At 41.0% G+C, this 26274-nt stretch overlaps 1 protein-coding gene across 1 annotated transcript in view; it reads right to left on the bottom strand.

Moving 5' to 3' along the window:
* Window positions 1–25712, bottom strand: part of LOC109042159 (phosphatidylcholine:ceramide cholinephosphotransferase 2) — a 118289-nt gene extending 92577 nt beyond the window's left edge. Inside the window, exons 1-2 of the mRNA XM_019058752.2 lie at window positions 25355–25712; window positions 9009–9830 (exon numbers count right to left, since the gene is read on the bottom strand). The gene's annotated coding sequence lies outside the window, so the exon portion shown is untranslated. The remainder of the gene's footprint in view (window positions 1–9008; window positions 9831–25354) is intronic.
* Between the last annotated feature and the right edge of the window lie 562 nt (window positions 25713–26274).

The raw sequence follows: 26274 nt of genomic DNA, 5'->3' as shown, positions 1-26274 counted from the left end.
ACCTCCTCAACGGAAAAATTCAGTGCTTCTTCAGTATCTCCATTTGACGAAATTCGAAAAATGACGACAAGTTGAATTTCTCTCTCAAATTGCGGCCAAAATGAAAAATTCCGGACCTTCTGGTGGAATTTTCGAACTTTTTCAATACTTCCGGACCGCCCTTAAAAAATTAATACTGTTTCCGAACTTTCTGAAAATTCCGGTCTTGTACTTAAACACCCTGAAGAAACAAGCATCAAAACACGATTCTAAGAATAGCGCAACTGACCCATTAAAAATATTTCGTACTATTGTAAATCCAGGAAAATCATCATGTTAGAAAGAAATTCTCCTTTATCAGGTCAAGTCGTTGACCAAACAGGTCCTTAGCCCTCAAAAGGCTTAAAAGCCACATTAATTGACATTTAATTTTTGTATAAATAAAGAGGAAGAAAAGATTCTTCCTGCCTCAATTTTGTTTTACCTGAAGATTCACAAGGAAAAAGTTTTTCCTACATTAATTCAAAACAGAGATACGAATCCTTCTGTAAACCTCCCCCTTTAATCACTCACCTCTATATCATCAAGAGAACCGAGACAAAATAAAAATAGAAATGTATTTACCGTTATAGCACTGGTGGATACAGGGATACAATATTTTACAGACCGGGACTCTTTGCTGTTTATTGCAGCGATATAAACTGGTGGGGCGAAAATTAAATTCGGGATTTAACACAACTTTTCCCCTGATGATGATAAATGACTGACGTGCAGAGCTCTTGATCTTCGCCTAGCGATGACTGATGAATGTCGGGTTAAGCCGTTTGCGGGGCAGGTTTAACGCACTGTTTGCCGAACAGATTGCTCAACGCATCGCGGCACTCAACATTCATCATAAATAATGCGTGGATCCCCGAAAATAATTTTTGCAGCATAAGCTACCTACACTGGTAAAAAAAAAACATTGGATCTAGAGTCCAGACTCTTGAAAACATTGACAAGAAAAAGGGCTCTTGATTCAATCAGATTTAAGCTTAAATCAAAAGGAAATCAAAGAGGCTTGGTTGTTGATTTAAGTTTAAATCTGATTGAATCAAGAGTATTTCTTCTTGTCGATGTTTTTAAGAGTCTGGACTCTAGATCCAATGTGCATTTTTTTCCAGTGTACACAAGGCCAAAAAGGAAACCTTAAAGTGAAGAAAATATTCGGTAAGCAACAGTTATTTTTTGGTTTCCCAGAAAAATTTCGCGGGTGCATAATCCTTAAGTAACTTGATACAGAGACTATCGCCATGTGGCTATCGTTTTTTATTGGTTCCTCAATTTTGAGCATCATGGAGCTCTTCTGACCGAAAGATCGCGGGCGCTGTAAGTAAATGTAAATACAAAATGATTTAAAATGTAGTTTCATTTGCAAATCCAGGGTGTCTACTAAAACAGGCTGGTCAAAAGTAAGTGCTTTTACGGTACTTTTTCAGATCATTCTCAAGAAATTCACTACCTCCTCTGACAAAAATTCCGCACTTTTTCAGTACTTCCGGACAGCCCTTCAAAAAGCAGTACTATTTCCGGACTTTCCGAAAATTCCGGGCTTGTAGATACCCTGAAATCGCACCGGGAACTTTACATAACAGTAACGCGGCGTGCTTTGCAATGTATCGATTGATTTGCCTTTAGACTTATGGAAAATGATCGATAAACAGACGGTGTTCGCACCGAACACCTTAATAATCGATTATTTACCAAAGCTTCACATGCGGGATAATATCGGTAATCGATCATTCACGCATCGCCGCACTGTTACTCAAATGCATTAATACGACGTGTTTACATAATTTTACGGCTAATCATGTGCTATTTTCGAGAAAAGTCATTTTGGACTAAGTAAGATTGGCAGCAAGTGCGGCTGATGATGACCGTTAAAAGTTGGCAATGACCCACCTTTCATCATAAAAAACCAGAACAAAGCGCCGCCATTTTTCGGTCCTGGGGCCTCCAATGAAATGTGAGGAACGATAAGTCCATACTCTCTCTATCAATAATTCTAGCTGGAGCGCAATTCAGCTGTGCATTCACGACTGCAAAAATGTCGAAGGAAATCGAAAAGGCAAGCGTGCATGGGGGCTATTTCAATTGTAATCTTCCGTCACGTTCTTACGGCGCAATGATACAACTATTTGAACTCTCCGGAATGCGTGAGGTATCACGCCGCATTTGAAGGCGTTTTCAATACAGCCAAGCTCCGATACCCGGCTTATCGTTTTGCCTAGTTCATGTTATTCTGTCATATTCAGTACCACTAGTTTATTCTTAATCCTCGTATAAAAACCACCCATTTGCTAAATACAATTCTAGCTGAAGCGCACTTAAGCTATGCATTGATGACTGCAAAAATGTGAACGGAAATCGAAAAGGCCAGCGTGCATGAAGGCTATTTCAATTGTAATCTTCCGTCACATTCTTACGGCGCAATGATACAACTATTTGAACTCTCCGGAATGCGTGAGGTATAACGTCGCATTTGAAGGCGTTTTCAAAACAGCCAAGTTCCGATACCCGGATTATGGTTTTGCATAGTTCATATTATTCTGTTATATTCCGTACCACTTGTTTATTTTTAATCCTCGTATAAAAACCACCCATTTGCTAAATACAATAATTGTTACTCACTCTACATGATCCTAGATCAGGACTGCCACCAAATCTAGAAAATGATATTCCCTGATATTTCCCTGATTTCTCTGATACATTTAGGTGAAATTCCCTGACAATTGAAGATACTTCAGATGGCCAAAAAGACATAATTAGAAATAGTTATCGGGCAAAATTTGTTGTTCGAAAAATCGTACTTACCAATTCTAGAAAACAAAGAATGGTGCTTATCAATATTTCCCTGACATCTTCGTCATTTTCCCTGACATTTCCAGGTTTTCCCTGACTTATTAAAATTGCCTGACATTCTGTGGCAACCCTGCTAGATTCGCGGTCACACGACGAGGGAATGAGCGTCAATGTGGCAGCAATGCGACTGCATTTAGTGCTCAATCCATCTTTGATATGCAGGTCACTTGATCATTGATCGTCCAAGTCTCATCAGTTTCTCGTTCGACGGTCGGTTCCCTGATGAGGGATAACCATTTCTATCAATATTTAGCGGCTCACGAAATATTGATGGAATCTGAGCGAGGGAACAACTTCGCAGCCAGGAAGTTAGACGATGCAGTTGCATCATTAGCTTTATTGAAGGGCATATTGATCATGTGACCGAGGCTATCGGTAATGAGTCCCAAACTCATCAATGACCGATGGTCAGTGAGCAGATCACTCACAACTTGAGCGAGTCTTCATCTAGATACCTACCAAAAACAAATACGGAGCGCTAAAAGCAAAAAATGAAGCTACTTTTCAACCACCTCTACTATTGGCTAGAAGATTGGCGGCGAAATCGGGACGAGTTTGAAATTCAAATGTAAGGCGGGAACTGAATAAAATGGCGTAAACAAAGTATTCTAGGTTGATTTTTGCCCTAATTCACTTGCCCACTCATATTTTTTTTAACTTTCGGTTATTTTTGGTCCATCGTCGACCGATTAATTTCATTTGGGAGTAACGGTCATCTAGGACTGTAACGGCCTGTTTGAACCTGCAGGACCACCATGAGCAAAAGAAAAATTAACTTTATCTGAGATACTTGCTTGTTGCCGAGCCAAAATGTGTGTATAATAAAAATTCACAGTTCCTAGTTTCATATTACCTATATTCGTTTTATGTTCTTTTTTTTTTAAATATTTACGGAAATTTCCATGAAAATGTTTTGTGAATCAACACGGGTCAAAGTGGGCACCAAGCACGCAACTATTCGAACTCCGGAGTAATTACGTAGTATCACGTGAAAATGAAGGAAAATCTTAGCTTTTCGCCTGTTTCAAATTACCGACGTTTGTGTATGTACGTATTACGTATGTATCGTTAAATGTGTGAAACAATCGTTCAGCCATTGGATCTCCGGAGTGTACTTGCCGCGATATTAAGGTGATATACGCGTAATTTTTTATGTTTTTACAAAATCGCTGAAATAAGTTGCGTATATGCCGCGATATTATAATTTTAAACGCCTAATCTTTTATTTTATTACAAACCCGCTGGAAAATCGCGCTTGTCGCGACATTCAAGGGGGACGTAAGCAATTGTTTACGTTTTGTTCAACGCTCATGAAGATGCCGCGTGTATACTGCTATGTCTAGAAGACATTTTTTACTGGAGGAATCGTGCATTTTTTTAATATTCACGGGAATTTGCGTAAAAATATTTTATGAATCAACACTGGTTAAAGCAGACACCGAGCGAAACAGTGGCGTGGCGTGCTTTGCGATCTATCGATATCTCCCCATTTGAATCTGTGGTAAATAATCGATTATTAAGGTGTTCGCTGCGAACACCCTGTTTTTCGATACTTTTCCATAGGTTTAAATGGTCGATCAATCGATATATCGCAAAGCACGCCACGCCACTGAAGCGCAAGTATTTGAACTCCGGAGAAGTGTCACGCATCATTGGACGAAAATCTTAGCTTTTCGCGTGTCTCAAATTATCGACGTTAGTGAACGCGGCGATATTCGTGTGAAAAATGAAGGACGCGCGGGTATATAAAGTTAAAATAGATTGCTCATAGCTCAACTCTTGGGGGTCCGTTTCTTTCATTGAATCGATGAACGTGGCGAAAATTGAGAGGGAAAAAGAAACGAAGAATTGAATGTGTGCGGCAGAGTTGATGTGAAAGGTCTCGCAATCAGTATTATTGATACTCGCAGTCGATAGGAGAGGAACGCTGCGTTGAAAATATGTATCGCCTTCGAAATGTTTACGTTTCTACCCACAAATAACTCGCGAGCACCGTTATTTTTAATACTACCCGCCGAGTAGGGGTTAAAGTTCTATGACCCTCTTCAGCAATGCAGGCCTGGCATTCCTCAGAGAATGTATGCTCCTCAATTAAGATCTCCGTTTAGCCTATAGTCTTTGGGTAGTAACTTTGACTCTCGAAGCTCCACCGACGAACAATCCACACCTTGAAACATCCCGCGTATCAGCTAGAGTCCCTTTATACTGAGAGTCAAGACAACACCCCTCATGGAGTCACAAACGGGAATAAAGATTACAGAAATTGAACGTTCTTTGTAATCTTTGATCGGCCCATTCTTAAATTCCTTTCTCCGTTCCTTCTCTCATTCCGTCGGTTTGTTCCTTGCGGAACCAGAGATGGAAAGTGAAATTTCACGTTTTGAAATTTCATGAAATTTCACGTGAAATTTCATGAAATTTCACAAGGCCCGAATAAATTTCAAAAAAATTGAAATTTGTTGATTTTTCAAAGAAATATTGTTACTAAGCCTCGGAAACGGTTCAGATGATCCTCCTGCTGATGCAGCAGAATATGGCCCACTAATGAGATGCTACACCCAAAGGAGGGGGCACAAGGGGGGTTTTAGAGAAAGTTAGCCCTAACCTAACCTCCAAACCAAATGTAAACAGACATGAACCCAGCAAATCGCGTGGCCGTGGACAAGATTATAAGAACATCACACCCTTTTAGAAACGTTTTACTTTAGTACTTATCCATTTTTGAAACTGAGATTTCCGACTCTAAAATATATATGTTGGCACTGCTGAGAATAATCTTTATAGTATAATTGTTAAATATGTAGGACATTAAGTTGGTTCAGAAATATACCACTAAAAGTGCCGTTTTTTAGCATTACAATTTTTAGCATCAATTTCTCCAACGTTTCTCAAATAAAAGTCCCCCCCCCCCCCTCATAAAAAAACTAGTATTTTCATGCCGATGCGTGGAGGAAATTGTTCTTGTAGTGGAGCGGAGGCACTCAAGTGTCAATGATGCATTACTTACGAAAATTAAGGACCCATGACTTACATAAGTGACATCTGACATGACACCGAAATCTTCGTGATAAACAAACTGAGCTGCTGGAAAAGTGGGTGGTGAGGTTAGGTTAGGTCAGGGGGGGCTGAAAAATCTCAATATCGAGAATCACCGTTTCTAGGCGTTTCTTGGCCTCTTGAATGTATCCTCAAAAGTTTCAATAAATTTCATGAAATTTCGTGAAATTTCATGAAATTTCATGAAATTTCACGCGTGAAATTTCACTCGAATAAATTTCATGAAATTTTCCATCTCTGTGCGGAACCCGTTATTCCCTGGTCCATTCCAGATTATAATCTTTGCAATCGGTGAAAATGTAATCTTTATTCCCGTTTGTGACACTGTGAAGGCCTAAAATACGGGAACCAATCAGAAATGGATTCACATTGTCTTGACTCTCAGTATAAAGGGACTCTAGTATCAGCTATTTTGGTTTAGTAACGTTTTGAACAACACATTTCACAAAGAGAAGCCGTAGTTTAGTAATCTTCATATTTGGATCGAATTGCTCATCGCACTGATGGCATGCAGGCAACAAGTCATAGGGTTGTTTATTCCTCGGGGAGTCTCGTATAAAGAGGTTTCTAATCAGATTAGAGCGTTTATCCACCTTCCTTTTAGGAGTTCAATAGCCCTCTTCATATAGTACACTCAAACTCTAAGAGCTTTAGGTGATTCTACCCGGATTCTGGCGCGGTGGAATTGCCGTGCGATGTATCACATCAATTAAGTAAAAAACAAATTTGGCAGATTTTGAATTTTGGGGCCAAAGAGAGGACGATATCCCTTGCGCATGAGCCGATAGGGCAATTCTCATCCAAAAACAAATTGGAAAGTTCAGAAAACTGAAGACAGGATTCTTTTTGGACAAAATCCTCGCACTCGCTACAGAGGTCGATTACTGTATCCAATGCGAGTCCCCCCCCCCCCTCCCCCCCAAAAAGAATCCTGCTTTCATTTCTCTGAATCTTACCAACTGTTAGGTCGAGAACTATTTTTCAGGTTGATGCGGAAGTGTTATTATTGTCCTTTCTGGGATTTTTAATTTTATCGACACGAATTATAGCGCACGCTAGAATCCGGGACGAATCACCATAAAGGCAGTAACTGATGAAGCAGCTGACCGTTGGTAGGTACCAAAGACATAAGGACGGAGTGCTCGTATCTAAAGGCACGGGGATAAAGTAAAGCCTGGTTTGGCGCTAGGTGCTTGTGTGAGTGTGTAAATGAGCGCGGGAATCCATGGCGGCAAACGGAAATTTGATTTGAACTTGTCCTCTTGATTTTTCCACATTTCTTCTTCTAAACGTGATTTAAATGTGTGTTGTAAAAACATGAGAAATTGTGCGCGATTTCCATCTGTTTAGTGGGCTTGAATCTCGAAAGAAAACTTAAATGAGTGTAGTCTTTGGGACATACATGAATTACACAGACTAGATATATGAACGGTTGAGTTTACATTTTCATTTTAAAAGAAGAGTCAGTATCGTGACGGCAATTAGCGTTATCTTATCAGCGTTGCCACTACTATCAAATACGGATCATTAATTATTCCGGCTGAAGCAGATGTTACCCTGCGTGGTTTTCTTTTTCAATTGAGATTCAACGAGTCAAAATGAACAAAACTTCAAGTATAGACTTGAGTGAGCGATAAAAGAACGTTCTAGTGATTTCTTAATAATTCCAACTCACCCGATTTAGTTTAAGTACTAATCGAATATATTATTGAGAACCATGTGGCGAATGTAAACAAACATCGATCGACGAGCCTTGCCGAGATCGAATTCTGGATTTCAGGTAAAAAATTAAATCACGCGAAATCAAACTTGGGTTTTAAAACCTTTAGAGTCCAATATTTTGACAATGAGTCAATGACATATTAACGCCACCATGCCGCCCCCCTCATGAAGCTGCCACTGGTTATTTTGTGTTTTACTTCCCTATAAATCAAGTTGAATTTCAACCGGATGGTTCCAAAATGTCTGCAACACACTCAAAATAAAAGCTCTCCAGGAGATGGAGAGACGCGGAAAAGTGAAGGAGCTAACTCCTGGCTAGAGGAGCTGGAGGGAAACTACATGTCTCGCCAGAATCTAAAACATCCTTCGGACCACAAAATTTATCATAAACTCCAGGTGAAATTCGCTAAAATTGCATTATATTATTAATTTAAAAAGAGGTTTTTTACTAGATGTGGCGGTGCCGGGCTTTGATTGAATCGACTCATACGAAAACGTCCGTTATCCAATACATGGTTTTTGTAATTGCAGTTGGTTTCTTTCACCCCACGACACAGATAAAGAAGGTCGATCTCTTTTGGTAAACGTTCGATTATACTTAAGTAGGGGATTATTCATAAAATTGTCCTACATTCCTAACGTCTTAAACCATCTATCGTCTTTAATTTACGACCACTCAAATTGAATCGGTGAGTTCGAAAACACACCAACTCGATTTTTTTTCGATTTTCACTTTTCTACGGTTTAGTAACACTCGTGGATAGAAGCATCTGCACGCAAAAGGAAATTTCGAAATTGCAATCGGAAGTGCTCGAAACAGCGACGAGAAAAGGGAAAAATCGAATTACTTCTTTGGAAATACCAATTTTTGGCCGTTTCAAGGGAAACGGGTGACCATCCGATTTTGCGGTTTTCTTTTTCCGGTTCAGTATACCTTGTACCAACAAATTACATAAATATTCAAGCGTTATTCAGGTCGAAAAATTAAAATTTTTCAGGGCAGACTATGAAAAATCAGTATCTGAAAGTCGGTGAGAACGAAAACACACCAACTCGGAAATTTTTAAACGCTTAATTCTCTGTCATCAAAAATGGTGTACCGATTTCAACTTGGTGCTTTACAAAGTCTCTAAGTACTTGTCCTTTGGCACCAAAAAGGTTTTTCTTAAGCTAACTTCTTCGCCCGCTGCGCAGTTTTAGGTGTATCCTGAACCAATTTTTTTTTTTTTTTCCGAGTTGGTGTGTTTTCGAACTCACTGATTCAATTCTGAAACACTGTATTGGACATCGGACGTTTTCGCATACGCCGATTCAATTGACAAGTTAAGTTGATCAAAATTTCGACTCACCCAAAACGATATCAGGATGTTGTGATTCCCTCTGCCTACGCGTTCGATCCTGCTGCGGTCGAAGCAGAGAGACACTTCATCGATACTATCCGATCCGCACAAATCGCACCACGCGGAGGCGAACTCCAGATTCACTTCACAGAGCCGACCGGTAGCGATCGTTGCGACGATAAAAAAGATATAAACCGACTCCGACAGCACTCGGAATCGCAGCAATCACGGTCACTTCACTCGCGAATCGGGACGTACACGTCCGACTTCCCAACAGACGCACTTCGAGTCGAGAACCGATTTACCGTTTCTGTAAACAAATATTTTTTTTAGGTGAGAACCCGCGGAGATTTTAGACCCACGAGTGGGCGCGAGCACAAAGCGAGATCCGTGAATTCGGGGCGATCGCGAACGGTCGAGAGGACCCTTCGATAACACTTAATTTATTTATAATGCAACTAACTACCCGAGATAACATTTCTAATTTCTACACAGCCCTCTCAACGGAAGCCCGTTATCGCATCGCGTATTTTTTTTTTCTTTTCACCAGAAACAATCTACTACAAAAAATAATCGAGAATCAAAGAGGAACGGTTTCGCACTGTTTATTCCACGAGCGGATCATTATCACAGACCGGATCGCGAATTCAGAGGCAGCTGTAGGTAGGGATGTCCCGATGACGGGGCGAAGTGGCAACGCTGGAATTGTCACCGATCGACTGTGACGTCATCCTCCCGTCACCGGGCAGACTTCCGTTGCTCCGGCTCGTGTCGTGTCGGGTGACGGCCGAACGCGGATGACGAGGCCCTGTCCGCCTTAGTCCCGGGAATCTGGAAAAATGACAAAATGCAGATTAAAACAACATCCAAAACAACAACAACATGGGAATTGGGTTAATGCTTGGGGTAGGATGCACCTCCCACTCCCGAGTTCCGATGGCGCTCAGCGCCGAAATATCTTCGGTTGAAATCGTATAAATGACCTTGGTTGACGTCATCTCAACTAGAGTCCCTTTATACTGAGAGTCAAGACAATTTGAATCCATTTCTGATTGGTTCCTGTATTTTAGGCCTCCACAGTGTCACAAACGGGAATAAAGATTACATATTCACCAATTGCAAAGATTATAATCTGGAATGGACCAGGGAATTACGGGTTCGGCAAGGAACAAACGGAATGAGAGGAGGAACGGAGAAAGGCATTTGAGAATGGGCCGATCAAAGATTACGAAAAACGTTCAATTTCTGTGATCTTTATTCCCGTTTGTGACATCCATGAGCCGAATTGTCTTGACTCTCAGCATAAAGGGACTCTAATCTCAACGATTGCTGACCGGTATGTCGTTATTACGTCATCGGCGAATATAAACAATGCTGTTATGCCAAGGAAAAACACCGTATGGGCATTCGAACGTTGACAAGTTTCCTCTCGGAAGATATTTATTTTTGAAGAAAGTTACGGATATATTTCTTGAAAATTAGTGGACTTTTTATATTGAATTACGAGGAAAATTATTTCAATAATTAGGGGGAAAATGTTATTAAGAATTCGTGAAGAGTCAAATGAAATTTGGCAACGTCTAAAAGCTCATACAGCGTTCTTCCTCAGCACGGTGGAATAGCAAACCGAAAGCCCAGCGCCCAGCCAAAAGCTCCAAACATCGACAATAAGTGAAGTTGTTGGGCAATTCGTTCGACAGCCATCTTGAAAATTGGATTAATCCATCTGTCAAAACTTTAGACTTCGGACGTTCTTCAGTTCGGCTTGACTTCTCGTGTGCGATGCTTCGTGTGACTTTCTTTTCTAGATACATTCTCCTTTCCCTCACCCAACTCGAAATTTCCGAAGCATGTATGCCGATTTACGCTCAAATCTGATACCAGCCGGGGTGTTTCTGATCAGGGTGTCAGGGCGTCAGGCGTCTACTAAAATTTAATTTGGGTTTTCCTGATATTTTGAATGAAACTTCCGGATTTTTGCTCAATGAAATTGGCAATTGTCTGATTTTACGAAACGGCATACAAATACTTAATGAATCTTATCAAATGTTTAACTTTTGCAAGTGCTAAATTGCATGCAGTTAAAAAGGGATAAAACTGCGTGCTGCATTCACAGCAAGAAGAAACTGCGCGGACAAAGTTCATAGAAAAGAAGTGTAAGCAAGAGATACTTAGCGAAAACCATTTAGATCTCCATCATTATCACTTAAACGCTTTTAACCATTTTGATTTGAAAACTTTTCGTTTCTCATTAAATATTTACTTTAGAGTTACAACGAAACTACATGTACTTGTCGAAAAATATAGTGTAATGTAATGCAGAGCTAGTAAATTAATCGAATGAGCCAACAAATTCATTCATTCGAGAGATAGAGAGCTTCATCGTATATTATTATTCATTGCTAAAATCGTGAAACATCATTACCGAGTTTGACACAGATGTTTGACGATGAACTCACGGATGCAACATCTCATGAATATACGTCACACGAGAGTTCGAGATGTTTAGAGAAAGCCGTGCTAAGGAAGAACGCCGTATGAACATTCGAGAGTTGCCAAATTTTCTTCGATAAAATGTGAAATTTTGAGAAAAGTTATGAATATGTTTCCTTGAAATTTTCAGGAAATTTAGACAAAATTGGGAACAAAATTATCTGAAAAATTGGAAGAAAGATTTTTTTAGACTTACTAAAAATTCTTATTTTATCAGAGGAAATTTGGCAACGCCTGAAGGTTCATACGGCGTTTTTCCTTAGCACGGCAGCGTGGCCATGCTTAGTTACCGCCTAACATTGACTCGGGTTTACGTTCAACAATTTACGTCGTGTTTTGAAAGAGGTTATTCAGCCACCCCCTCCTCCTCCTCCTCAACCCCCCCCCCTCCGTAACTCCCCGGCCGGGAAAAAATCTGGCTCCGCGTCAAGATGCGTTTGTTATAATTTTGTATTTCGCGCGACACACGCTCAATATTTTGGATGGTTTCCGACGACTCCCACTCGCGGTGAAAATTCTGACTAGAAAGAGGAGCTAGGAAGAGAGTAAGAGCGGATGTGAAACGAGACGGACGGATCGATCCGGGTAAATTAATGATTGTTGATCTGGACGGTTTCCAAATCAATGGGAGTCACGTACTCGGAGTCGAATGATTGAGGCGTCGTGGACCATCAAGGCTAAGCTTTGTTATCCAAAAAATTGCTCGGTTACACTGGGTCAGTTGCGGATTGTTTTCTTGGCGCAAAGCATGAAATCAGGGCCGGATTAAGGGGGTGGCTACATGGGCCGTGGCCCATGGCGGCAAATTTTGCAATTTTTTTTAATGTATAGGTATGCAAAAAATCGGATTCAGAACAAAAAATCATCAATGAGAAAAGAGGACAAAGTTTCTCTTTCCTGAGAGTATAGTAATTTCTAATTTTGTCGTTGTTCGGTGATACAAGAGACAGCATGTTTAATTAGTCCAGTTAAGAGAGAAACTAAACACGCAATCTGGCCTGGAGCTTAGCGCAGAGAGGAATGATGACGAGGACTAAAGATGAAAAGGACAAGCCCTTGGCGCGGCGGTCGGCATGTAACACTTATTAGCGCCTACAAGACTGCATGAATACTTCACCCATTGCGCCAAACACAGTGCGGTCAGGAGCGGTGGGCGTGAAACGCATGGCGCCTACAAGACTGCAGGAATACTTCACGCATTGCGCCAAACACAGTGCGATCAGCGCGGCGCAGCGGCGGAAGTTAAAATTGTTATACCACATTTATGTTTGTTCTTTCATAATTTTTTGGTTCATTTCTTATGAATGGAGAAGCAAAGTTCCGTGAAATTTTGCAAGTAGTGTTGACAGGGCTTTCGCCAACACGAGTAGGTAGACGCGTCTTATGCACCCCTCCCCCTCCGGCACGTTCACTTGATGGTTTTTATTGATGTTTCAAAACGAATGAGAAGGGGTCGGCAAAATACAGGCGGCCCACGGGCGGCAAGTAGGTAAATCCGGCCCTGCATGAAATGCGAATGACTTCGGAAATGATTCGAGATATTCTTGACTTCCCTGCATATCTATCACTCTGCTGTCATGCTATAGGAGTATTGCCAGTGGGTGAAAGAAAAATAAATAAAAGTAGTAGATTGAAGAAATTTCAAAAATTCAAAATAAAAAAAAAGACCTCTGATCCAAGTTCCCAGAACTCTACTACATTACCATTCAGAATCAAAATCTGGGGAACAAATGGACCGCGTTGAGCAGAACGGAACCAAGTCACATCAGCTGTTGCCAAATTTAACTGGGCAATTTAATTTTTTACATGAAAGCGGTTGTGCGGATATTCTTGGAAATTTCAGTGAATTTTCAGCGTAGAACGGAGCAAGTTCCTTGCAGAGAACAAACGTTCTCTGGTAAAAAATAAACCGCAAAATTGAATTTCTCAATGGCTGTGGCTTGGTTTCTTTCTCCTTAATGCGGTTCAAATTATTCTAAAAAAGCGTCATCCTGCAATCATCGATGTTTTCAGCTGAAACTATTTCGACAAAAATTCGGAAAAGGATAATCTCACGCAATAGGCAGTGCGAGAGGGCGTGTTCTGCCCTACTTTCTAAGCGTCAAATAAATGTCAATAAAAATATGGAAAGAACAATGAAAACGTGTAACTACTCGATGAGGGAGGTAGGATGTTTTATTCTTGCCTTGCTCAACTTTTCGAGTGAAGAGAGAAAGTGGGGCGGGGAGTTTCGGCGCCCCCCCCCCCCCACCGCGAGGTTGGCGCTCCACGCAAGCACGTACTTACGGAAAAAAGCAGTAAGTGAATTCCGGGATGAGCCTCGAGATACGTTAACGTGGGTACTAAACGTGGCTCACGAGAAAATGCACTTAAACTGCTCTCTTCCGTGCAGACTTTCCGTGCTCCTTGCGACGCACAGTGGATCGAGTCGATGGGAGGGGACGCACAAAATTTGGAAACTCTAAAAGCTTAAAACTCCGTTTCTACAAAACTTTGAGGTTTTAAATGTGATTCTTTTAGTTTCCTCGTGAAATTTTCTTTGAAAGACACCCTTCGATATGTGTCATATGACGAAATTAACAGCAAAATCTGCAGTTTCAGTAAAAAATTTCGTGTGCGACCCCTCTGTTTGATCCGATCCACCGTGCGACGGATCTGAAGTGTGCACGTGATATCGTAATAGTATAACCGTCAAAGCGTCGTTTCCCAAACGAGGGGACGTAACTTTATGTCAAGGTTGCAAAATTGAATCAGACGATTCGTGATCTTTTTTTTTGGCCAAAGTGCGAAGCCACGTGCCTCCACTGCGAAGTTTCAAAGTTTCCGCTCCTACTTTATTTTTTCGAAAAGAAACAAGCTGACATCACAGCTTGGAATTAATACAAATTTGCTTACAGAAAAGAAAAATTGAGGCAGCGCTCAAGAAATTTCGTTGACTAGTGCTCTAAGGAGAAAGTAAAGTATGACAAGAAGTCTGCAACGTCGCAAGCGTAGATACATAGTTCCGCACTTCGACCATGCTATTTTTGGTGCGAAATGATAATTTTTACGTTCAATCGAAAGGAAAATCAGTGACACTCTCAGTTGGAAATGCATACCGCAGTTTCCTCGTGAAAATACAGTTTGGGGGTGGAAATTTCGCAACTTATTCGATAGTGGTTCGATGTATCATTTAGTTCTAAACAATAGAACATAACCTAAGACGAAAAGTTGAGGAACTAAGTTAGAAAAGCTGAAAAATAGGAAATTCCTGACAGTGTCTCTTTTCATTGCCATGTTGTACTCATAAAAATCAAAAATCAATCACAAAAATCCGTTCTCACAGATTACTCGATTGACTTTTGAAGCCATGTTTACTCGTTGAACCGACATCGATATCGATACAATCTCACCTGTTTGATGTATCGGATACGATCCATTCCCAGATTTTTCAGGGCATTCTCAAGAAATTCAGTACCTCCTCCGACAGAGAAATTCCGTACTTATTCAGTACCTCCATTTGACGAAATTAGAAAAATTTTAAACATTTCAATTTGCAACAAAAATGACAACAAATTTTAAAAAAATCCGGACCTTTTTTCGGAATTTCCGCACTTTTTCAGTACTTCCGGATCGCCCTTAAAAACTCAGTACTATTTCCGGACTTTCCAGATTTGTAGACACCCTGAATAACCCCTCACACTGAAAGTCGCCGCCATTTCTTAAGTTCCTTCGAGTCTCAACAGGACCCAGTGTCCATACTCTCTCTATAATGCTAAAGGCACTCAAGAAGCCCTGGGAAACTTGACGAGTAGAAACCGGCGTTGATTGGCGCTTTGTCCGGGGGTTCGTCGTTTTTCGAGACTGCGGGCTCCGGGCGGATAGGACGGAAGGAGGTTGCACTGGTGAAAGTATCCTTGTAATCTGACTTGCAATTGATGCTCCGAGTCGGGGCTTGGAGACGCAGACGGTGGTGGTCGGTCGTTGGCACATTGACCTCAGCTTAACAGGTTCCTACTTCGTTGTGCAATTCTACGAGACGTGCGCCACGCCAAGCCGCCTGCCTTTCCGCGCGTGCCGCCTCGCCAGACCCAATACCTATCCAGATGCGTCCTGATAAGTCCCAATTTCGTGATTAAGCACTAAAAATCTCGCCGAGAGATAAAGAACTTTTTTAATGGTACTTAAATGGAAGTCGTCCGTGTCGTCGATGAGCTTGAAATTGCACCAGGCTTAACATCCATGACCTTTCGTGAGCTTACGCATGCTGCTGCAGTTAAGGCACTTCTCGGTGAGTGTTAGTTTTTCTTGGTGAAGGAGACTGCAAAACGCCGTTTCGCAGACAAAAAGACGTGGCTGGATTCAAAGATTGCACGAAAATGACCGCGCAAAGTTTCGTTAGCTTTAGTAGAGAAATTAGTTAAATTTTCGATAAAAATTCACAGCAGTCTATATAGGGGTAAAAATACGGATTGTGAGTGTAAATTTTACATAAATGGAGTAAAGTTTATTCGTCTGGAATTCCTTCAACGCTGCTTTGAAGCTTTCCTCCTCGTTCAAACTAGAGGTTCAAATGGGGCTCATCAATAGGTGGTCAGTGGCGCCCTTTTTTTAGATTCATTTTCTGAAAGTATGGAATAAACTAAACCTCTGGAAATTTCAACAAAAATCAGTTGACTATTTCTTCTTTTTTAAAGTTATGATTAGATAGGTACTCAAAGCTTCCTATTTTCGTTCAACTTGGACGTGCGAATGCAATGAGTGGGACATTTTGTTTGCAAAAGCTGAAAAATTTGGGGAGCTTCGGTTTTTTCAATGGTAGGTCTGGATGCAACTATTCGTGTTCTCCGGATGTCCGTGTTGCATACACAAAAAGTTGAAGGCGCTCTAGTTTTGTCAATGGCTTGGTCTGGATGCAACTATACGTGTTCTCCGGATGTCCGTGTTGCATACACAAAAAATTGAAGGCGCTCCGGCCTTGTCAATGGCTTGGTCTGGATGCAACTATTCGTGTTCTTCGGATGTCCGTGTTGCACACACAAAAAGTTGAAGGCGCTCCAGCTTTGTCAATGGCTTCCCAATGGCAATGGTCAATGGCAATTTCCAGGTTTTCCCTCGCCGTGGCAACCCTGTCTGCACAAAATCTGCAGAACTGCGTAACTGCAGAACAAACCCTTCGTAGATCCGCCGTTTTATTGAGCACATGCAGAGGTGCAATGAATGCGAATGCGCATTTCACACTAATGATTAAGTAACGCCGGCCGCAGTTCAATCAACCCGCGGGTCAGAGCCCTCATTGGTCGAGGTCAAAAAAGATCCGCGACTTTCGCTGAGCAGCCCAACAGGAGAACGCCAATATTTTTCGTCTGGTGCGTGTTCCGAGCCGACAATCCCTTCGACGTTGCTTATCGGAAATCGGACGCCACTTGCCAACACCTCGACGAGTTACGCAGCCACTAGCCCAGCCCAAAAGTATTGCGTGATGCTTTTTGACCGGAGCCCGTGCCTCTCGCTAAACAGGTGCTCTCTATTTAGACACGCCCTCAGTTCGGCAGCGTTCACTGGAAAAAAAAAAAAACACATTGGATCTAGAGTCCAGGCTCTTGAAAACATTGACAAGAAAAAATGCTCTTGATTCAATCGGATTTTTGCTTGAATCAAAGCGAAATCCGCTTGAATCAAGAGGCTTGGTTCTTGATTTAAGCTAGATTCTGATTGAATCAAGAGTACTTTTTCTTGTCGATGTTTTTAAGAGTCTGGACTCTAGATACAATGTATTTTTTTCCCCTAGTGTTTCCCTATCGCTTCAAATTCTAGAAAAAATAGCCAAAACTCCACTATTCACAGGGTTGCCACAGAATTTAGAAGATGAAATTCTCTGAGCTTTCCCTGATTTTTCTGACAAAAGGCCTTCAATCATTCTGATCCAGTGTTGCCAAATTGCTGGATCCGCCTCTGACACGTGCTGGACCGTCTCATTGCACCCATCGTCAATGGAGTGATTTACTTGGTAGCGCCGCACTAAACGATACGCGCCAAAAATAAAACAAGAAAAGCAAAAACGACGCAACCATGAAACACGCGGAAATTCCGATTAATAAATTCCTAAACGTAGGGCAGAACAGTGTTTGCCAGAGTCAACAAAGTTGCAATTTTGCATATCCCAAACCGTCCGCGCAAACTACAGTCGTAATTATTTCCACGCCGGACGACATTTACACATAGTGTACAAAGCCCTTCTCAGATAAGCTCTAGTTTGCATGTATCCTCAAGTGCTTCAGGTCTCATACGAAAATTGCATGAGCTCTCGCTCTTCAGTTTCAACTAATGATGAAAATCATAAGATCCTAGGAACTGCGTCTCTAGCTGGACGAAGGAACAATAAATCTGAATGGCACGAAGCACGGTTGTCACAAAGTAAACGAACATTTACTTGGCGAGAAATCAGGCGCAGAAGAGTAGAGCTTTGTGCAGAACTACTTGAGCCGAAGCTCTAAGCTCCAATATTGCCGTCGTACAGCCCGAACGTTTGTTATTATTGTTTCGAACTTTTAAGAGCGCCGAACAGCCTGGATTTGAGCTTAAAATATGTTTAAACCTCCGTCCGACATTCTCAAGGCCCCGCGAAGAGTAAATATGAGCTTTCGACTTGAAATTTTCTTTTTAAACAAAGACCTGTGCTGACATGCTAGGGAAGAACGCCGTATGAACTATTAGACGCCGTCGAATCTCCTTTGATAAAACAAGAATGTTCTGGGAAATTTGCGATTATTTTTATTCCAATTTTACAGACATTTTTGTTCCCAATGTAATCTAAAATACTTGAAAATTTCACGATAAAACATTTGTAACATTCCTCAAATGAACTTTCTGTAGAGGGAGACTTGGTGACGTTGGAATGTTCATACGGCGTCCTTCCTTGACACGGCAGTGTATGTGGTGAATAGGATGGTGAGAAGAGAGGAGCAGTGTTCGTCGAAAAGTGAGAGAGGAACAATGCAGAGCTTAATTAGAATCACTGTAAACACAACAACTTCGAGGTCCGAGAAGCTTGAATTCACGCTAGGAGAGGTCCGGCCCGGTTTTTCGAGAAGACAAAATCTTCTCGGGCACGCTCACACGCTAGGGGTAATTTTCAAATTTTTAAAAACCCTGGAGACATTCCTCCAAATTTTAACAACGTTTAAATGGCCAATTATTAGATTTACTAGGGGGCTATGCCCCCTGGCCGCTACGCGGCCCAACCCCCAGGGGGCAACTAGCGAGTCGATGAAACGTTTGCTCGGTCAAACTTAGAGAATTTTTCCGAGGTATTTTCTCCGCGACTGAAGTTTTTGTGAATTAGAGTGTTTTTCGCTAAATTTTCCACGAGGCATATCTATGTTTAGTGCATATTTCAAGTTCGGGATCATGCAACATTCTCATTATTGATAAATATGTACAGAACTTTCCACTCCTCAAGCTACGCTTTTAGATTAAGTGAAAAGCACTTGTTTGGATGATAAGCTGATAAGTTGGGTGGTCAAAATATCTTCGATGGCAGCAAGAAACTGATAGTCCGCCGAGCATTCTTGAGAAATCGCGAAGGCGATCGGGCAAGTTTCTAGCCGAAATGTAACTAAGAAAAAAAAAGTATGTCCATTACTCGGTCCACAATGAGCTACTAAGAATTTCCGTGTTTGCGCAATGCGTGAAGTATCCCTGTTAGGTTTGTAGGCGCTTTCGGCTGCGTCCCTGAGTGATTAAATCTACAGGGTTGCCGTAGAATTTGATAAATAAAATTCCTTGACGCATTTTTGTAACATTTCCTGACAATTGAAGATATATACTAGTGGTAAAAAAGACATAATTTGGAATGGTTTTGAAGCAAATTTATTTGTTCGAAACGCCAAACCCATTCTACAAAGCAAGAAAAGTGATTCAAAAATTTTTCCTAGACACTTGCATCATTTCCCCTCACATTTCCCGTTTTTTCCTGACTGTAGCAACCCTGATCCAATCTAATCTGATTCAGTCCAAAGCCAACATTTGCACCATTGCAAATTTCCCCTAATATTTAGTTGTTAAACACTAACTTTTTCGCAGAGCTCCAGAATCATGTAGAGAAAATATACATGGTTAAAGATTCCCTCTTATATAATTGGATTCTCTAACAGAAAAACAGAGCGTTTAATTTTCATTTTTTTTTTTTAGGCGTTTAGTTGTCTTTAAAGACTTAAGGATTGCGCGAAGACGCAGTTAGGCCATTAAAAAGAGGCGAAAAAACGACAGCCTTCAACTAATCATTAATTTGTCTGAAATTGATAACCATTGAGAATCGACAATGGACCACCAGACAAGGTACGAATTTCAGCATTCTGATACATGCCTCTTAACCAAAATTTCACGAAGAACACGATGCGCACAACGAAAATTACCGAAATCAACTCCTTTCAAAGATATTTAATGATTCTTGATGCGTGAATTCAAACCACCCGCTCATGAAAACTCAATGCTCTGCGTGATTCACATCGTGCGCTAAACGTTATCATGACAGTTTCTGCGATATAAAAATCTGGCAACCTCAATCTTGACGCTTTGGCTCAGCTGTAGCAAATTGCTTATAGTTTTAACAACACATGGTGGGAAATTAACATTGCTCGATTGAGAAGATTGCTAAAACCGTTGTAGTGCGCGATTTGACTCACGTAGAGCTTTGAGTTTCTTGTGAGCGGGCGGTTCAAGTTCCTCGTAACCAATGTGAAATAAAAACGTTAATATCTTCGTTAGGACTTGGTTTCAATCATTTTCGTTGCGCGAATAGTGTTCTGCGTGAAATTTTGGTTAAGAAACGTGTATCAGAATCCACCTTGTCTAGTGGTCCATTCTGCAAATACCTAGTGAGCATTTTGCCATCGAGGACGACAAAAATTCCAGGCGAGAAAACGAGAACTGACGACGTGTCCAAGGAAACACGGGTCAAACTCAGCAGTTAAGAAACACCTACGATCTCTCTAAAACCAGCTTTTAAAATTTGTGAACCGTGAGCATTTGCTACCTTGCATTTGTCTACCGATTTCAACTACCATTTTTAACACCACGCGATACAATTCTGAAATCGAACTCATCGTGTCTGTTTTCTGATGTACTTTACACGCCGGATGGCGATGAGAAGCGATAATTTTGGCCTTGAACACTTACACTCAGCACGACTGAAAACTTCAACTCGGAGGTGAAGTGCGACTCATTTGCGTCGAGTTACGTAATATCTGCAGGTGCTCATCAAAAGCCAACTATTACTGCATTAATTACATACTGCCCCGTACATTGTACTCTGTAACTACCTCAGCGTAGTTGGCTAAGGTCAGAGATGTTGAGCTACAAGAGGACGTCACTTATCAAAGGACAGATTTTAATGGCTCATTAAGGGATGACAAGTGATTTCGGCTGTCTTTGGACTAAAAATAGGAAAGCTGTGATACCTTGCGCTTTAAATGGACGATGCGAAATTGCAGCTTTCTCCATAAGCTATAGTTCACACTGGAAAGAAAAACACATTAGATCTAGAGTCCAGACTCATAAAAATATCGACAAGAAAAAATACTCTTGATTCAATCAGATTTAAGCTTAAATCAAGAACCCAGCCTCTTAATTCGAGCGGATCTCCCCTTGACTTAAGCTTAAATCTGATTGAATCAAGAGTCCTTTTTCTTGACGATGTTTTCAAGAGGCTGGACTTTAGATCCAATGTTTTTTTTTTCCAGTGCAGTTGTATTTTTTTATACGCACGTTAGTACCAATTTTTTTTAAGAAATTGCAAACTACGCTATCGGCAAGAAGTCGGAACTCGGATAAGTTAAGGAGTGTGCCTCTTGGTGAACATTCATGAACATTGAACACGATTCAGGACAGAGGACACACCGAGAAAGCTGTTTAGTCCTTTACGATGATGAGAACTCATATCAGGGTACACGCGTAAGAATCGCCTTCAAAATGAGTGAATCTGCAATTCCGCGACGCCTGTGCGCGAATAGTTATCGCTCCAAGTAAACCGGCACGTTCAAGCCACCCGTGTCAAAACGGTTACATTTAACCCTGTACGATTACACCCTACTTGAACTTCAAAAAATTATATCCACGAGAGGTGGATATACATACGAAAAATCGAAATGACGGTGAAATTCGACGCATGGACCCTGGATCCATCTTCAGAGCGCTCTGTCGATCTGTCTGTGTGTCTGCCAGCTAGCTGCCAGCTAGTACACTATGGGGAAAAACACCGCGCCGCCGCCGTATGAACATTCGTTCATTCCTGACATTCGTAGGTTGCCAAATGTAGCTCGATAAAATCTGAATTATCTCGCTAACTTATGCATATTTCTCTTTGGCTTTTCCAAAAGGGTATTGTTACGATTCATTCCAACGTCCCTAACAGTTTCAAGGAAAAATATTCATGGCCATTCCAAGGTTGCCAAGGACTTCAGACAATTCAATTCCCTAACATTTCCCTGAGAATTGAACAAATGCCAGATTGTTAAAATAACAGAGTTTGAAATAATTTTCAGGCAAAATTTGTTGTTCGGAACGTCAAACCCATTTGAGAGAGCGAATAAACGTGACTAAACGATTTTTCCCTGACATTTCCCGGTTTTCCCAGACTTGGGCAACCCTGTACTCTTAAAACTGAATACATGGGCAAAGCTTGGCATCGTTCAAAAGTTCATGCGGCGTTTATCCACATCACAGCAGAACACCCCTGATGCAGAGCAAAATCGTTGAAAAACCGTTTACTTATGCATTGCGGTGCTACACTAGCAGATTCGAACAAAGAGAGACATGGTCCAGAGCAAGGCGTCGGATAGAAAACACGCGGTCTCGAAGCAAGCCGGTGAGCTGCATGAAAATGTAAACAAGCTGTTTCCCGGTGCGATGAATGAAAGGATTTTTAAGATTCGCCACCGAGCAGCGTCGTTTGCCAAGTCTACCGAAAATCCAGGTTATTCTCGAGGAAGTCGAGGTGAGCATTCGAAGTGCATACGTGCGCAACGTGTCAATGACTTTCGGAGAAGAACGGAAGGTGGGTGGTTGGCATTCTATAAACATGTGATACCTCACTCTAACTTTCACGGCTGAGGTGGTGGGTGTGCAGGGTTTTCAAGTTGGCAATAAGTATGTCGTTGCCCAATTCTTCTTCAAAGGAAAAACGTCGTATGAACATCCGAGAGTTGCCAAATCTACCTTGATTAAGTACGTATTTTTGACAACATGTATGTATATTTTTCCTTGAAATTTTCAGATATTTTGGATTACATTGAGTGCAAAATTATCTGAAAATTTTGGAAAATAATATTCGCAATTTTCCCGGTAAATTCGGTTTTTATTCGAGGAAACTTGGCAACGTCTAAAGGCTCATACGGCGTTGTTCCTTAGCACGGCAGAATTCATCAATCTCGCCACTGCGTCAAGGGTAAACAACGAAAAGAATAGAGGGAAAAGGGAATTTTAGGGAGGGAAAAGGGAATTTTAGGGGAGGAAAAGACGCCAAAAACCAATAAGATCAGTCAGCTTTTTTCATGTAAGGCGTAGAACCGCGATATTAGGACCACGGGAAACTTGAGGCAAATTTTTGGTAAAAAAGGCAGTTTCCAAAAGTGGCACTTCTTAAGAGAGGGGGAAAAAAAAGGGTGAGGCGAAACATGTCTACACCCTACATTCGACTGGGAGGTACTTGGCCATAAATAGGGCATTCGGCCGCAGGGGCGCAAAAAGTGTCATTCGACCGAACGTTACACGCGATTCGGGATTTTTTCCTCGTCACTTTCGAAAAATGTCTTTACTTTCTCGAATTTTTCAAAGTGGTGATCCCCCGCCCCCCTTTGAGAATTTCATCACATTTCACGCGATTCACAGATGCATTTCCTCGACCCTTAGATAATTTTTTTTCAGGGAATGAGGACATTTTTTCAGAATGAATTCAGAAGTATAGAAGTTGAGATGATGCATCAATCGTTGGAATATCATCGAAAATTCATTCTCGGCTCCGTTTCTCGTTTCAGACAAGAATTCCCTTACGTTCCCATAGATTTCCTGATACTGAGGACTTAGAAAAAAAAAATGTTTTTAGGTGAAAAAATGTTTCCTCGCAAGCTGTAAGCTAGTGCTTGGAACTTTTTTCCGGCATTAAGTTTCCATGAAAAAAGAACGCCGCGTAGTACATACTTGTCAGGAATCCTCGAAACGTCTCCCGGGAAATTGAAAATATCGCTAATCGTCGGAATTTTTTCAGACTTTTTTTTCAGACGGAATCGGAATCACGCGAGGCGCGGATTGCATTCCTAGTAAAAGTGAGTCAGCCTGACGTGAGGCTATGTTTCATAAACTACCCTGAGTCTGACTGATTCAGGCTGACATCAGTCTGACTCAGGGTAGTTTATGAAACATAGCCTCACGTCAGGCTGATTCACTTTAACCGGGGATGATCGAGCAAAATTTGCACCCCTGCACAAGCCACTAGTTGTGAAATTGTTGCCACCTATAACAATTGAGCAGATTAAACGGAACCCAGTCAGCTCAGATAATTTAAGTGGGTGGCTTTTCGATGTTGCACCCTAAGTTACTGCTCAAATGAGCAGAGCGGTTCTGATTTCCTGAGTGATTCAGTACATTAAGCACTGTAGAGCAATGACTCTCTAAATCAAACTGAAAGATAATTGGCAGAGTAAGTAAGGAATTTGGGGTGTACTACTTCTACTTAAAAAGAGTTGCTCGTGTACTTAAATGTGGATTGGTGGGGATTGATTGCCCATTCATTCCGCACTTCCGGGATTGCATGAAATAATTAGGAGCTTGACTTGATCACCCATGTATCCGATCATTCAATGATGTAACGATCAGTACAGAACATACTTTCAATAGGAAAACCATATAAGCATCCTCCCAAAAGAGTTGTTTAAATTTCTTTCAAGCAACTACAGATTAAGAGTCTGTTTGGTACTGACACACAGCAAAAGAAACGTAACTCAGAGTTCAGCAAAAAAAAGAAGAAGAAAAAAAAACTTCAATAGCCATTAAAACTTGAGTAAAAACCCTGTTAACTGAGTTCTTTCGACTGGATTTGGTACAGTTATGCCTACAAGTCAGGTCGGTTATTAGTAAATAAAGCTACCTCTCGGTTCTTAGTTAGTGATAATGGAGAAACTACAGAAAATTTTATTCTGATTTTAGAATAAACACCAGATTTGGTATACAAGCTTCAAAATTTTCCGAAGCTTCTGCTCCTTCCACGTCATTCACCAGTTAAAACGGTATAACCTATATCAAATGGATTTGGTGTAACAACATCCTTCTTCAGATTGGAGGCATCCCAAGAAGAAGATATGCTGGGACAGTGTTCTTAGACTTATTTGCAAATTCTCATGCACGGACCAGGTAGGCAAAAGATCGATCATGAGTCGTGACCTGGATTTGTAGTCGCAACATTCCAGAGTGAGAACTACTAGGTGTTTGATAAATACATTTCAAAATTTAAAGTCCAACTGATGAATACAAAACACTCAGTTAAATCAAGTAATACGTAGTGTACAAAGCATGCTAGTTGAGGTTGTCCCCTGCAGAAATAGGGTTACATACCCAACAATCACGCATTCGTTCATCTTCAAACCTGGCGGGACAATCTGACAGATACAACAATATTCAATCGACCGATGTGTTAATGTCAATGGCCTGCCGATTTTCAACATTTATGCAACATAAGCTTCATTACTTTCAGAAGAATGTGTTTGATTTCAAGTTAGAGCTGGGACTGACTTCGACACAATATGATAACCCCACTCATGAGCAGCTGGGTCTTCTCGTGGAAAATTAAGACATCTCAGTTCCATGCAGAGTAATTAAGCACTATTTACCTGTAGCTTTGTACGTCGGAATCAGTGATGAGAATAGTAATTCCAGAGAGAGCACAAATGAAAATATTTCAAATCGAACAGAGCTTCAGAGCTAAAAATGGACGAGATAACAAGCACTCAACAACGGTGTTAACTGACAACTTGCGAGGAGCATTTCGTTCGAAGTCGCACAAAAATTAGCACTGACGATAATAATTCTGAGAGCAAAACCAATTCCCGAGAAATTGTATTGTCTATCCGAACCCCGCTCGGTTTTTGGTTTCGGAATGTAAGTAATCGACGTAAGTAGCACGGAATGTCGAAATAATCTGCGCATAAAACACAAGTAGCTAGCTGTTGTGAATGTGAGGGGAAAAAAGTCGGTGGCAGCCGCAAGGAAACACTAGTGCTGCTACCTATCGTGTCTTTTTCGTACCTTACCAACTGCTACGGAACTCACACAGAGAGCGCTGCAAATTTATTTGACTCTTTACCCGATTCTATTTGACCCTTTTTGATTCGAACTTTTGAACTTGACTATACAATGTTCAAATGGTGCCTTTGGTGTTGTTTGAAGCCTCGAGCAAATGGAAACGTAATAACGCAAGAGACATTTTCAATCTTTCGGAAAAACAGGTTTTAAATTTTAGCGAGGCATTTGACTTGATGCCCCGAGCAAAAAGAAATGTTCAATACAAGATATTTAAGATTTTTTAAAACGAAGTGTTAAATTTTTTACAAAATATTTTGCAAGATCAATTTTGTATGGAACTAGCATTTAAAGAGGATTGATCTATTGAAAAAAATTTAGTTATAAAGTCTTGCTAATTTTTTTTTCTTTTTTTTTTTTTTAAAAAAAAAAAAAAAAAAAAAAAAAAACCTGATTCATTCAAGTTGGACCTCACATTCTACTCGTTGATGATGGCAATCTAAGTACCTAC

The sequence above is a fragment of the Bemisia tabaci genome, chromosome 5 (assembly GCF_918797505.1).
Source record: "Bemisia tabaci chromosome 5, PGI_BMITA_v3".
Lineage (NCBI taxonomy): Eukaryota > Metazoa > Arthropoda > Insecta > Hemiptera > Aleyrodidae > Bemisia > Bemisia tabaci.
Note: the sequence above shows the minus strand (reverse complement) of the source record. Positions and strands in the feature narration are given on the sequence as shown.